Below are 16240 nucleotides of genomic sequence, written 5' to 3'. Positions count from 1 at the left end.
AGGTTTGTGATTTACTTTAATGATACACTATATTGTGATCATGATAGGTTTGTGATTTACTTTAATGATACACTATATTGTGATGATGATAGGTTTGTGATTTACTTTAATGATACACTATATTGTGATGATGATAGGTTTGTGATTTACTTTAATGATACACTATATTGTGATCATGATAGGTTTGTGATTTACTGTAATGATACACTATATTGTGATGATGATAGGTTTGTGATTTACTTTAATGATACACTATATTGTGATGATGATAGGTTTGTGATTTACTTTAATGATTACACTATATTGTGATGATGATAGGTTTGTGATTTACTTTAATGATACACTATATTGTGATGATGATAGGGTTTGTGATTTACTTTAATGATACACTATATTGTGATCCATGATAGGTTTGTGATTTACTTTAATGATACACTATATTGTGATGATGATAGGTTTGTGATTTACTTTATTGATTACACTATTTGTGATGATGATATTGGTTTGTGATTTACTTAATGATACACTATATTGTGATGATGATAGGTTTGTGATTTACTTTAATGATACACTATATTGTGATGGATGATAGGTTTGTGATTTACTTTAATGATACACTATATTGTGATGATGGATAGGTTGGTGATTTACTTTATGACACACTATATTGTGATGATGATAGGTTTGTGATTTTACTTTATTGATCATGTACATTTTGATCAAAAATAAGTTTGAATTTTTCTCAAGTTATCGTCTTAAAACGAAATTTTTAAACAATCTATTTTTAGTAACAGTGACCTTTGTAGTTAACCTTTAGACCCCTAATTCAATCCCAAGCCATATTTTCCTATATGCTACCATTGTGTGAACTTCGATCAAAATCCGCTGATTTTTTTCTCTCAAGTTATCATCTGGATAATGAAATCCAACACAGACAGACAGACAGATGGATGGATGGATGGATGGACAAGACATACAGACAGACACAGACAGACGGGAACAAACACTAGAGTCCCCTACCGGTTTCACTGGCAGGGGACTTATAATTTATTAAACAAAATATGTATTTACTGTTGATACTACATAAATACAACGACAATGTTGATGTAGTGCTATAGGTATAAGAGTCAACACAATATTGTTGTGACATCACAGGCTGTCTTGTTCCTGGGTATAAGACAGAGGATATAAAAATAGTAGTAGCCTAATTAACCCTATTAGTATAAGGGTAATATAGAGATATCTTACATTTTAAACCATGAGAGTGCCAATTATCTTTGATTCAGATTAAAGAATATTCAATGTCCACTTTAAAATAGAAAAGAGGAAAATGCTTGAAGTTTATTTCAATTTTTTGGTGAAATCTTTGTTTGGATACTTACATTGTGCAAATCAAAGAGCAGATTGCTTCCCATCCACAAGGTAACCGTGAGCCTGGCCTAAGTTGACAGTATAGCTTCCTCTAACTTGTCCATCGACTGGTCCTAGAGTGTTACAGCTAGTAGGCAGCAAAGCTGGACAAGGCCTGCTGGACACCAGCCCGCACATGTGACAATTGGGCTGTTCTGTACCAAGGTGGCACTCAATTCTGGTGTTCAGCTTTCTTCCCACAGCTGGATGTGGGTTTCCTTATCTGACATTTGCTATACAAGACAATTAATAGGGATAGTTATGAAACTGTTTGAAGCCTAAGTTTTTTTTTTTTTTTTTTTTTTATTATTTGTATAAGTGGTGCTAAGAAGACTTTCAAAAAGTGATTAACTTTTGAAATCGGAACCGTTGTATATCTATGCTTAAATAGCATAGCAAAAATAACCACTTGAAAATTTCAAATTTAGTTTATGTTGGTCATAAATTCTTTGATCATGTTTTTGAAATTAAATATTAAATGTAATTAGCTTCATCATATGTGTAAAAATGGGCCCTGATAATAGGAATTTATTATAATATGTTTTCTTGTTCTAGCTTTCGTCTTATGTTTAGTAAAATAAAAACAGAAATACGTGATTAGTATTACTTGTCCCTTATGCTTTCATAAATTATAAATGCTTCACCGACTTACACTCAAAATACCTGTTTTATATTGATGATAGAGGTTGAACGTTTAAAGGAGATGCTGGATTGACTCTATTTCCTATTCTGGACTTACTGTGGAATTTATAAAGTAATTCCTGTGGCCCCTTAGAAATGTCCAGACAGGTTGCACATGTTTTTTCTCTGGTCACCAATACTTGCGGGAATTGGACCGTCGGGTAAACGGGGGGGTTTTTTCGAGGGGATCAGCCTGCTTGTTTGGTAATTTTGCATGGGAGGAATGGTAGGGGGTTTAACACTCTCCGGCTTCTTGGTCCACGCTTTTGAGTAATACGGACCGTGAATCTACCTGATGTTACTTGGTTTGTTACATGTATATTTTTCATTGCGACTTGCGTCTCCATCTGTTCTAAATTGATTTATGTTATGTGTCTAGTCATGTTGGAGGTAGTTGTGCGGATGCAACCTTTTTTAGTGTTAGTGTGTGTATATCCTATAAGCGTCAGTATAATTTTTCAAGCTCTATATTATGTTTTCTTTTCATATTCACATTGAAGGTTGTTTTCTTGGTGGCGCTACAAATGATCTAGTTCTTGTCACATCAAATACATTTGCTACCGTCAAACTTAGTTTGCAACAAGGGGAACGGATAAAATGATAAAAAAAGAAAAGATATCTATGCAGCCACATACATAATGTATAATTGGACAATTTTTTAGAATAAAGGAGAAGTGTAAATTCGTAACACAATTCTGACTACAAATGTTTGAGGACAATTCTTCACATAATATAGTATATTTCAATGTACATGAAGATTCCCATCTATGATGAAAACATTTGGTATAACAATTTACACAAGTACTGTTAACATGTAAAAATTTACTTGACATTGTAATTCACTTACTGTGAACAAATAGTATACATGTTTTTTAAACGACAAGTATATAGAAGAATTCAATATGGCTACATTGTATTTCATAGTATCAACAATTCCATTGGTTAGATATAAAACAAAGAAGCTTATAGAATTAATAACCTCCAGCCTCTCAATAGGGCCGCATATTTAAATTATGAACGCCTCTTGAGCAATTTTAAAGAACACATCCATAATATTCAGTGCTTTATACAAGTGTACTTTTTTAAAGTGTCCTCTACAACCACAATCTAAACCCCAAAAATCCCCTACAACGATTCCCTCCATGCTTCCACATGCCTCTCAAAGTGCCCTCAATGTTTCCGGTGTCCTACAGTGCTCACTACACTTCCAAGCTCTTCAAACTCCATGGACTAGGTGACCCCTACTCTTGACCTTTTTTCTGTAACAGAACAATGATCTTACCTTGACCTTTCCTGATCAGGGGCAGACAACCTTGGTGACACACACTGTGCCTAGTAAATTGACCTCGGTCACCTTCCTGTACATCTCCATGGAACAGAACTCCACGTCCACCAGACTACTGACCCCAGCGTTATTGATCAGCGCCCAAAGACCTAAGGCGATATCAATACTATTACTGTCAATGTTTCAGATATTACATTATAGGTTATTTCATTCATGAAAAAAAAGTTTTAGAATTTTTGATTTTGCTAACCTTTTCATGAACACAAATTTCGATGTTTTTCAGATTGTAATTTTACTGTCAAAATCTGTTGAAAAAGCTAATATTTAATTCCACCATCTTCTATTCTGGAAATGATGCCATTGTCCATGTCACGACATCAATATACATGTACCGGCAGTTACTCCAGAGCTTTTCATTACTGCAGGTCAATAATTCATCAGTTAATAAATAGACTATAATAGTCACCTTCATTTTTAGTCCTCTTGTTAATGACATCAACTGCCTCCTTCACAGAATCCCTCCGAAGAAGTGACGTCCAAGTGGAATGATGTGGATGTTTTCTTTTGAAGATCCTGATTTCAGAAGTTTGGCTCCATTTCCTTCAGGGTTTAGACAACCAGCAAACACAGTCGTTCCTCTAGAAGACATACGTTTAGCTAGCGCATGACCAAATCCTATTAAAAAAAAAAATAAATAAAAAATAAAGAAATACTAATGCAAAATAAAATTTCCAGACCTATATCTGTAGAATGAGTTAAAACCTAAAGGTATATGAATCTATATGCATATACTGACATAACGCACAATGTTCGGTCACTTTTACATCACGTCGGAGTTTCATGGAAAAAGCGTTGAACAGTAACATAATATAAACGCGCAATACTATTTTTTTAATTGAAAAACAGAAAGGATATATTTATTCATTTTTTTTATCAAAATTTTGCAAAATTTTTCTTCTATTGATGCATTTTTGGTGAAGAAAATGACGTTTTTTAGCGCGCAACAGATGTAACACACATCTCATGATCAATGCGTTTGAGCAGTCAAAGTGTCACGTGTGTTCAAACTGAACACCACATGGCGGTAAAAATTTTTGACACAGAAATTTCCCGCTAAACGGGGCGCGTAGCGAGAGATGAACAAGAATTTCTTTATAATGAATTGTGACTGTCATACTCAAAATGGTGGATTTTGTTTGCATGATAACCAGATTTGAAAGGTAAAAATAAAAAAGTGAAAAACCACAAATACACACAGTACAAAATGGTACAAATCCATGACATAGGGAAACATGAAAATTGTTAATTCAAAAATATGTTTATTTTCCTCTATTTTTTAATAACATGTGAGAAAATAAAGTCTGCGACATCGTTTTTACTTTTGTATCGAACAAAACCTTTGTCTTGCAGAAATGACACAAAATTCAATTTTTTTATTGACTGCTCTGTCACGCAAGTTCACGACGTTGAAAAATGTATTTATATTAGGACGTATGTTTTCTATTTAGAATATAAAAATTCGTTTTTGCTCAAATATACATATGCGAAATCTCTACTGAAAATTCAAAAAAGTATTCAAAATATAGCGTTTTTTTCTTTGTCTTGCAGGTTTGCCGAATGTCGGAAATGACGTCAATTGCGCTCGTCACATAATTTTAGACTTGAAATTTGGACTAATATATAATTATCTACATATATCTTTCAGGTATGTTACACTGTGTAGGTCAAGCACATGTGTTTCATATTTACAATAGTATATGTACGTGCATGTAAAGTCTATTGAAAACCAACCTCTGTTAGGGTCATTGTATTGCTATTAATTACATAGCCATGTTATTAATTATGTTACATGATAAGTCTAATGAGTAAACATGTTTCCCTATGTAATACAGCATCTACGTTGGGTCAAATGTTCCAGGTATTGGCTTTCATACCCAAATATTGACATATGTTATCCCGATGTACTGCTATATTAACTCGCCAATAATCTCTGTACAGAGTCGATTCCTAAGACTCCAATAAACGTATCGTACCATTCACTGAATCTGCGTTGGAGTTCTACATCTATACACACCACAACCTACGAAACTACACGAAGTTATAAATCATCATAGTTTTTTTACATTCAATGACGTTAACATAAAAGTGACCGAACATTGTGCGCAACGTCACTGTGTGTATGCTCGCGTACCTCTCATTGGTACTAACCCCAGTAGGTTTTGACCCCCAGGACTTCAATACTGAATCAATAGGATGTAACAAACTACATAACACAGATCTTGAATAAAGTAGGTATATCAACATACATCTGATCAATAAATTATCTGAGACATTTAAAAAAAACAACTGAATATACGATGGAAATACAATGTATCAATTAATAAATATTTCATGCATTTCATACTACCTGTGTCACAGCCTGTAATGAGTACTGATCTTGTCTCGGGTTAGGTAACCAGCGAAATGTCAACATTCTCCATATAGCACTGAGGCCAAGGAAACCCAATATGGTCAGAATGGTCAGTCCAACGACAGCTTAGCAACCAGGAATGGCAGGACAGCCAAAAGACGCACAGGTAGCCTAACTCAAATGTATGGAAGGCCAAACACTTCTTCACACTCATATTCGAAAAGAGCAACATTGAAAAACAAAAACAAAACAAAAATTTTATATGATAAACGCATAAGCAAAATTCTAAACTTTTATGTTTTTTTTTTTAATTTTGATTTTTTTAATGGTTTTACATATGCCTGTTTGACAAAAAAAAAAATTGTCATTTCAGGTAAAAAAAATTTTGAGTACAGTGTCTTAATTAAATATACAAATCTATTTTTAGATTTACAATCCTTCAAAACCATGTGCATTTGTCCCTTTCATAACTTAGCACTGTCCTAGCAGAAGAAAATATTCTGTGCAATTAATGTAGAAAAGAGGAAATACTGAATTCATTTCTTGGTCTTTTAATTCACTAAAAATAATTGATTTAATATTTGAAAAATATTTTTGAACATAATATATAGATACTAAAAAGACATATTTTTTATATAAAAGTATATTAATGAAATCGGTCTAACATTATTTTTGGGTACCTTTATCATATCACCCGTTGGGTAACCCCTTCAATGAGACGTACATTTTGCACACCGGATTATAATGCATTTATATATTAGGCTGCTATCAGTAGTCTAACTTCGTACGGAATATAAGGCCTTCATGAATTTTATGTGGACTTTGATAGCATTAAAACACGGACATCATCTACCTAGTACTTACTGATTGACTGAGTCGAGACTGGGAGAGTCTGTATTTAGCAGTCACACTTCTCGATCTCTGCTCCTTCAGACTAAATTAAAATCCTGGATCACAAGGAAGAAAAATAGTCAATCGTACCGGCGGGTGTATTGATCTTTGAGCCAATAAGCAAGCGCTTATCGAAGTGCAGTCGGTACACGATGCTAGCTGTCACTTTACCGTTAACAACCACAAAGGTATCCTTGACCCTTGTCATAGAGGCCAACAAAGGGTATCAGTCGCCAAAAACAGGATGTACGAAAACGAAAGTAGCATTGGCAATGCGTGTAGGGGTTGAGAAGCATTGGGCATTAAAGATGCTCCACCGCTGACAAATGGAATTTTTTTCACTATCAAAAACAGGATCAGACGATTTGGAATTTTTCTTCAGATACAAAAGTTACTTACTTTACACCATTACCACCATTGGAAAGTTTGAGCTTCTAATTCTACTTCAAGATAAAAATATTAGAAATAATTAATTGCATCCCGAAAAAATTCTATGGCTCTATGTTCTATATAGTCCGCTAAACCTCCCTATATTATTAGGCTTTTTTATTTTTTTTTTTTTTTGCCTAATAATATTAGGCAAAAAAAAAAAAAAAAAAATAAAAAGCCTAATAATATAGGCAGGTTAGCGGACTATGTTCTATATAGAATGAACTTCTTACTGTGCATGCACCAAAAGCAAAATAAATTATTTCATATTATTTTTTGTGTTAATTAGACATATATATACACGATTAAACACCAATTGTTGTTAAATAATGAGTATCGTTTATGGTCTGTCGGTGGTTGAGCATCTTTAAATATTGTGTTGTATGAATGTAGAATTATAAAGTAGAATCACCGTGTTTAAGTCCCTAATAAATACAAATCATGTTTCATATAGGATAATATGCATGAACCATTTCAACAGAGATTTAGATACATATACAGTATCATACATGTACATGTAGATTCTAATATTCTACAATCTAAATCTCTTATTAATCTGTTCTAACAATAATGAAGATATATTTATTCCTCCAAACTCATCAGATATACATAGTAGGTACTATATCGGAATGTTATAGTCTTCTACAATTTTCAACTACAAATATATTTTGTAGACGGAACCAGTGGAGACCGAAAAAGCGCGGGGAAACAAACCACCTCGATCAGGTTCTCGATCAGCCAACCTTCTAAGTGAACATAATTCCAGTCTGGCCAACTTTCCTGTTTTCACACCTTGGTCAAACTTGGTCATACCCGAGTGACCACCAGGTAATTAATTAAATTCCTTGTGAAAAGTAGTCACTTACCTATATATATTGCAAGATTTGAATCTGCCATTCACAGTACTGCATTTTTTTTTTTTTTTTTTTGTTTTTTTTTTTACAACTTATTGGAATAATGAAAAAGCATAATATATATACAAGTTCAGCAATGACGCGTCGCAAGATACTGGTGATACTTAATATTATAATACATGTACATTTCAGCGTAGCTAAACTATGCAGTTCTACATCTTAATTGATATAAAATAGAACATACTCTTTTTCTCTTCGACTATTTTTTAAGACAGAAAAGACACTCGAATTTCAAAATGCCGTTATGTATCTACAAGATACTATATATTAGCCGTTTTAGCAAAAAATAACGAGAGTACCCAATAAGTAATGAATATGAATCCCCTTTTCTGTAGCGATTTTCTGCTTTTCTGAGATTGAAATTACATACTTCGATTAGTTTTGAAATATACTTAATATGTAATTAATTCAATTGAACGCTGGATATACATGATATGTATTGTATGCATCAATGAGAAAACAATGCACAACTTTTAAATGTTGAAATAGTAAATTTATAATGTCTCAAAAATGGGTGTGTATATCAATTACATGTATAATGGACTTTTAATTTGACCATGGGCATATAGGACAACACCCTCAATAATTGGACAGTGATATTCTGATGGGAATTTTAGATATTCACGGGAGACATGTTGACAAATCTTGGTCGATTTCATGGGGTGATGAATTGAGTTCATCTTGAAACAAATTGAATGAAGTGAGCAGTTCATGTTGAATTTGTTTCAAGGCGAACTAAATTCATCACTCCATGAAATCGACAAAAGCAAGATTCAATCCTTATATTTCAATTCAATCGTATTGAATTGACAGGTTGGAATATTTTGTATCATGATAAATGTTTCTTTCTAAATCTCACTCAGACACACTTAATGTGTGACAAGGTGTCCCTTGTATAATTCTGTCGTTAACTGTTTTTGTTTAATTTCGTTCTTTAAATAGTTAATATGTGGTACACAACTTTTCTGATATAATAATATTTTGGATCAATATAATCCATGCTACATACATGTGCGGTTTGATAATTTATTTTATTACAAACCAACATAAACCAAAATTGTATAATTCTTAACCAAATATCGACATCTAATGAATATTTCAGTTTCTCCATATATACCATAAAAAGTGTATCAAATTGTCTCTACTAGGATATGTTTCCTGAGGTTTACCTGTGCTGTCAGTGTAGTGATAGTAGAACTTGTGTTGTTTTAGTAAAACACACCTATTCCACCCTGGCCAACCTTTTACCCTACCTGTTTCTCACCTAAAATCTCAAAAGTTGGCTAGACTGGAAGACACCAGTTAAAGCATTACTAATAAATGAATACTAAACAAGAGGCCCATGGGCCTTAACGGTCATCTGACTATTAGTACAATACAACATAGTCGTTTAAAGATTTTAGCCTATTTGACCTCTGTGACCTTGATTGAAGGTCAAGGTAATTCATTTGAACAAACTTGGTAGCCCTTCATCCCAGCATGCTACCAGCATGCCACATGCTCAATATCAGTACCCTGGGCCTTCTGGTTCTTGAGAAGACGTCATTTAAAGATTTTAGTCTATTTGCCGCCCGTGACCCTTAAAATGAAGATCAAGGTCATTCATTTGAATAAACTTGATAGCCCTTCATCCCAGCATCCTACATGCCCAATATCAGTACCCTGGGCCTTCTGGTTCTTAAGAAGAAGTCATTTAAAGATTTTAGCCTATTTGACCCCTGTGACCTTGAATGAAGATCAAGGTCATTCATTTGAACAAACTTGGTAGCCCTTTATCCCAGCATGCCACAGGCCTAATATCAGGTCTCTAGGCCTCTTCGTTATTCACAAGAATTTGTTTAAATGATTTTTAGCCTATTTGACCCCTGTGACCTTGAATGAAGGTCAAGGTCATTTTATTTGAACAAACTTGGTAGCCCCTTCATCCCAGCATCCTACAGGGCAAATATCTCAGTACCCTGGGCCTTCTGGTTCTTGAGAAGAAGTCATTTAAATATTTTAGCCTTTTTGACCCCCGTGACCTTTGAATGAAGGTTAAGGTCATTCATTTGAACAAACTTGGTAGCCCTTCATCCAAGCATGTCACAGGCCCAATATCAGTACCCTGGGCCTTCTGGTTCTTGAGAAGAAGTCGTTTAAAGATTTTTAGCCTATTTGACCCTCGTGACCTTGAATGAAGGTCAAGGTCATTTATTTGAACAAACTTGGTAGCCCTTCATCCCAGCATGCCACAGGCCTAATATCAGGTCTCTAGGCCTCTTAGTTATTCACAAGAAGTTGTTTAAAGGATTTTAGCCTATTTGACCCCTGTGACCTTGAATGAAGGTCAAGATCATTTATTTGAACAAACTTGGTAGCCCTTCATCCCAGCATCCTACAGGCCAAATATCAGTACCCTGGGCCTTCTGCTTCTTGAGAAGAAGTTGTTTAAATATTTTAGCCTTTTTGACCCTCGTGAAACCTTGAATGAAGGTCAAGGTCATTTATTTGAACAAACTTGGTAGCCCTTCATCCCAGCATGCCACGGGCCTAATATCAGGTCTCTAGGCCTCTTAGTTATTCACAAGAAGTTGTTTAAAGGATTTTAGCCTATTTGACCCCTGTGACCTTGAATGAAGGTCAAGGTCATTTATTTGAACAAACTTGGTAGCCCTTCATCCCAGCATCCTACAGGCCCAATATCAGTACCATGGGCCTTCTGGTTCTTGAGAAGAAGTTGTTTAAAGATTTTTAGCCTTTTTAGACCCTCGTGACCTTGAATGAAGGTCAAGGTCATTTATTTGAACAAACTTGGTAGCCCTTCATCCCAGCATGCCACAGGCCTAACATCAGGTCTCTAGGCCTCTTAGTTATTCACAAGAAGTTGTTTAAAGGATTTTAGCCTATTTTGACCCCTGTGACCTTGAATGAAGGTCAAGGTCATTTATTTGAACAAACTTGGTAGCCCTTCATCCCAGCATCCTACAGGCCAAATATCAGTACCCTGGGCCTTCTGGTTCTTGAGAAGAAGTTGTTTAAATATTTTAGCCTTTTTGACCCTCGTGACCTTGAATGAAGGTCAAGGTCATTTATTTGAACAAACTTGGTAGCCCTTCATCCCAGCATGCCACGGGCCTAATATCAGGTCTCTAGGCCTCTTAGTTATTCACAAGAAGTTGTTTAAAGGATTTTAGCCTATTTGACCCCTGTGACCTTGAATGAAGGTCAAGGTCATTTATTTGAACAAACTTGGTAGCCCTTCATCCCAGCATCCTACAGGCCCAATATCAGTACCATGGGCCTTCTGGTTCTTGAGAAGAAGTTGTTTAAAGATTTTAGCCTTTTTGACCCTCGTGACCTTGAATGAAGGTCAAGGTCATTTATTTGAACAAACTTGGTAGCCCTTCATCCCAGCATGCCACAGGCCTAACATCAGGTCTCTAGGCCTCTTAGTTATTCACAAGAAGTTGTTTAAAAGGATTTTAGCCTATTTGACCCCTGTGACCTTGAATGAAGGTCAAGGTCATTTATTTGAACAAACTTGGTAGCCCTTCATCCCAGCATCCTACAGGCCAAATATCAGTACCCTGGGCCTTCTGGTTCTTGAGAAGAAATTGTTTAAAGATTTTAGCCTTTTTTACCCCTCGTGACCTTGAATGAAGGTCAAGGTCATTTATTTGAACAAACTTGGTAGCCCTTCATCCCAGCATGCCACACAGGCCTAATATCAGGTCTCTAGGCCTCTTAGTTATTCACAAGAAGTTGTTTAAAGGATTTTAGCCTATTTGACCCCTGTGACCTTGAATGAAGGTCAAGGTCATTTATTTGAACAAACTTGGTAGCCCTTCATCCCAGCATCCTACAGGGCAAATATCAGTACCCTGGGCCTTCTGGTTCTTGAGAAGAAGTTGTTTAAAGATTTTAGCCTTTTTGACCCTCGTGACCTTGAATGAAGGTCAAGTCATTTATTTGAACAAACTTGGTAGCACTTCATCCCAGCATGCCACAGGCCTAACATCAGGTCTCTATGCCTCTTAGTTATTCACAAGAAGTTGTTTAAAAGGATTTTAGCCTATTTGACTCCTGTGACCTTGAATGAAGGTCAAGGTCATTTATTTGAACAAACTTGGTAGCCCTTCATCCCAGCATCCTACAGGCCAAATATCAGTACCCTGGGCCTTCTGGTTCTTGAGAAGAAGTCGTTTAAAGATTTTAGCCTTTTTGACCCTCGTGACCTTGAATGAAGGTCAAGGTCATTTATTTGAACAAACTTGGTAGCCCTTCATCCCAGCATGCCACAGGCCTAATATCAGGTCTCTAGGCCTCTTAGTTATTCACAAGAAGTTGTTTAAAGGATTTTAGCCTATTTGACCCCTGTGACCTTGAATGAAGGTCAAGGTCATTTATTTGAACAAACTTGGTAGCCCTTCATCCCAGCATCCTACAGGCCAAATATCAGTACCCTGGGCCTTCTGGTTCTTGAGAAGAAGTTGTTTAAAGATTTTAGCCTTTTTGACCCCTGTGACCTTGAATGAAGGTCAAGGTCATTTATTTGAACAAACTTGGTAGCCCTTCATCCCAGCATGCCACAGGCCTAATATCAGGTCTCTAGGCCTCTGAGTTATTCACAAGAAGTTGTTTAAAGGATTTTAGCCTATTTGACCCCTGTGACCTTGAATGAAGGTCAAGGTCATTTATTTGAACAAACTTGGTAGCCCTTCATCCCAGCATCCTACAGGCCCAATATCAGTACCCTGGGCCTTCTGGTTCTTGAGAAGAAGTTGTTTAAAGATTTTAGCCTATTTGACCCTCGTGACCTTGAATGAAGGTCAAGGTCATTTATTTGAACAAACTTGGTAGCCCTTCATCCCAGCATGCCACAGGCCTAATATCAGGTCTCTAGGCCTCTTAGTTATTCACAAGAAGTTGTTTAAAGGATTTTAGCCTATTTGACCCCTGTGACCTTGAATGAAGGTCAAGGTCATTTATTTGAACAAACTTGGTAGCCCTTCATCCCAGCATCCTACAGGGCAAATATCAGTACCCTGGGCCTTCTGGTTCTTGAGAAGAAGTTGTTTAAAGATTTTAGCCTTTTTGACCCCTGTGACCTTGAATGAAGGTCAAGGTCATTCATTTGAACAAACTTGGTAGCCCTCCATCCCAGCAACCTACAGGCCAAATATGAGTACCCTGGGCCTTCCGGTTATTGAGAAGAAGTCGTTTGAATAAAAAGTTTACGCACGGCGCACGGCGGACGGCGGACGGCGGACGGCGCACGGCGCACGGCGCACGACGACGGACGGTGCATGATGACAATAGGTCATCCTGACCCTTCGGGTCAGATGACCTAAAAATTATGGACCCATCAGAGTACGCTAAGATAATAATGGGCCCTAGGGCACTCTGGTGATTCCATTTTTTTAAAAAACAGGGCTGCTATCGTCTTAATGACGACACCTTATTTGAAAGGAACATTATCGCCTCTTTCCAACGGTTGTGAACGTTTTTGTTAAGACTTGCTAGAAATGTGATTTTTACCCGCTAAAGCTAGATGGTGTCGGGTAGCTTTCCACCGTTTACATACACATGTTCTGTACAATATAGGGTAGGCTAGCCTATGATTTTTTTTCCGATTTTAAGATGGTCTATGGGCATTCTGGAGGGACTATAATTAGACTATATACATTTTGTAAAGTGTAACTTATTCATCATTGTGTTCTCTATATACTTGTATTTCATAGATTACTTTATATATCTACCCCGGTTTATAATATACATAACCTTAGTAAAATCGAAATGGTACAAAGAAGAGCAGCAAGATTTGTCACCAACAAACATAAAAACACTTCCAGTGTTAGTTACATGATACAACACCTAAACTGGCGCTCTCTAGAATAACGTAGGAAAGACATGCGACTAACCATGCCTTATAAAATAACACATAATAAAATAAACATTAGAAAAGATCTACTTGTCCCTCCAGCACGCAACAAAAGACATGCACATCTGTATAAATATCAGACTCATTCATGTAGAACACGTAAATATTCATTTTTTTCCTAGAACCATAACAGATTGGAATTCCTTACAACCACAAATTCTCTCAAACCATTCAACTACAGCCTTCAAATCAGCAATCCTTTCTGCCTATTAAACTTGAACTCTTTTTTATAACACTCGCTCCAATTGTCATAACTTCAGCTTGATGAAGGTGGTCAGTACAATATAGATGTACATGTAATGTAGCAAAACTAAAATGGCTTCAGTTTTAAGAATAAGTTATTTATATCGCTTGGTCTGAAACTAATACTGTAATGTGAGACATTTGTAAACTCTTTTGTGGGCCGACTACGCCAGTCCCATCCCCATTGTCCAGTTTTTATCAATTGTTAAAACATTATGCGCATATAAAGGGAGGGGGTGGAGGTCGAACGTGTCTTGAATACCGAAAAAACGCGAATCAAAAGTATTCTTCTGAAAAAGAAATGAAGTCAGTGCTACATGAACAAAATAAGACTTGGTTCAAACTTTGCTTTTATGATTATTATTAAAACCAGTAATTTATAATAAATAGAAATAGATAAACATAGACAATGTTTTAACATTTTTTTCGGTTTTGAAATATTTTGATAACGTGGGTGATCCGACACGGTCACATTCCGGATGTTTTCGTTTTCCGTCTCCTATATTAGAGTATATTCAAGATGGCGCTGTCCATGTTTCCACGATGGCATGACAGATGTTAAAAAATATCCTCTGCTTCCGTTACACTGTGTTAAATCTGAGCTATTTATTGAGTGTTACATAAAAGATTCAACATGGGTATCTTGGAGAAGATCCAGGAGATAGAGCGGGAAATATCCCGAACCCAGAAAAACAAAGGTAGGATTGCATATATTGTTGCACTATTTTCATTTTGGACCAAAATACATGTAATTTCAATAGCAAATTGTGTGAATATGTGAACAATCTATTATGTCATGAATTTCGGATGTAAAGTTACTCATTGTTACATTGTGTTTTGAGGATAACCGAATCTTTGAGATATAAAAATGGTTCACTTTTATTGTGGCTCAAAAAGGAAAGGAAGGGGGAGGGGGTTAATTTATCTTTTAGTTTATACATACTAATTGAAAACCGTTTTTCATTTCAGCGACGGAGTATCATCTGGGGTTATTGAAAGCAAAATTGGCTAAATACAGACAGCAGCTTATAGAACCTACTGGGAAGGCAGGAGCTAAGGTTATAGACACTTGTGTTTTGGAAGAACATTCAATTGACACTTCTTTAATTAAGTTATTCATAGATTTTGATTCACACTTGACTTAGGGTTTTAACTAGAAGGATTAGTGAATTGATGAGTGTATTATTGTCAAAATGTACTCTAGATCTAGTGAGTAACTTTTTATCTGCGGCAAATCATAGATGAAGTATTGTTTGTTGTTCTTTTTATATTAAAGTAATTGTTAAAAGTCTTTCAGTCATACAGTAACACATTCACAGTTTGTGTCTTTATGTAATAAAATGACAGTTCTAGATATATAATTAATAGCAAATTTGATATTTATACACACAGAACCCAGTAGCATTACCTGAAATCCACAACGAAAACTGTTGAAAGAGTAAAACTTAAACTCTTTAATGTTTCAAGTACAACAATTTATGTCAATGCAAACACAAAACAATAATACAAAATATGTTTACATTATTGCATTACCGGTATGTCTTGACATTATTTTGTATTGTTATACAGGGAGAGGGGTTCGATGTGATGAAAATCAGGAGATGCTAGAGTTGCACTGATTGGACCTGGCTTCACCTAACGCGTTATACAAGACCATCAGGACCATTCTATCCCGACCTATGGCTGGACATTCTATCCCGACCTTCCCTAAACGCGATATACAGGATCATTCTATTCCGACCTGGCTTCCCTAACGCGATATAATGAACCATTCTAACCCGACCTGGCTTTCCTAACGCGATATACAGGACCATTCTATCTCGAACCTGGCTTTCCTAACGCGATATACAGACGACCATTCTATCCCGACCTAGCTTCCCTAACGCGATACAGAATCATTCTATCCCGACCATCATTCTTTTCCCAACATGGCTTTCCTAACGCGGATTATACAGGACAATTCTACCCCAACCTGGCTTTCCTAACGCGATATATAGGACCATTATATCCCGACCTTAGCTTCCCCTAACGCGATACAGAATCATTCTATCCCGACC

The 16240-nt window shown here is 36.1% G+C and overlaps 1 long non-coding RNA gene and 1 pseudogene across 1 annotated transcript; one reads left to right on the top strand and one right to left on the bottom strand.

The window, feature by feature from the left end:
- Positions 1 to 3298: 3298 nt before the first annotated feature.
- Positions 3299 to 6018, bottom strand: LOC138322061 (D-beta-hydroxybutyrate dehydrogenase, mitochondrial-like; annotated as a pseudogene).
- An 8652-nt stretch (positions 6019 to 14670) lies between these two features.
- On the top strand, positions 14671 to 15807 carry LOC138322382 (uncharacterized). The gene is made up of 3 exons (XR_011208377.1): positions 14671 to 14881; positions 15153 to 15241; positions 15753 to 15807. It is a non-coding gene; the product is annotated as an uncharacterized lncRNA (long non-coding RNA).
- Positions 15808 to 16240: the final 433 nt, after the last annotated feature.

Source organism: Argopecten irradians, chromosome 4, assembly GCF_041381155.1.
Source record: "Argopecten irradians isolate NY chromosome 4, Ai_NY, whole genome shotgun sequence".
Lineage (NCBI taxonomy): Eukaryota > Metazoa > Mollusca > Bivalvia > Pectinida > Pectinidae > Argopecten > Argopecten irradians.
The sequence above is the reverse complement of the archived record's forward strand: the minus strand, read 5'-3'. Positions and strand labels throughout refer to the sequence as shown.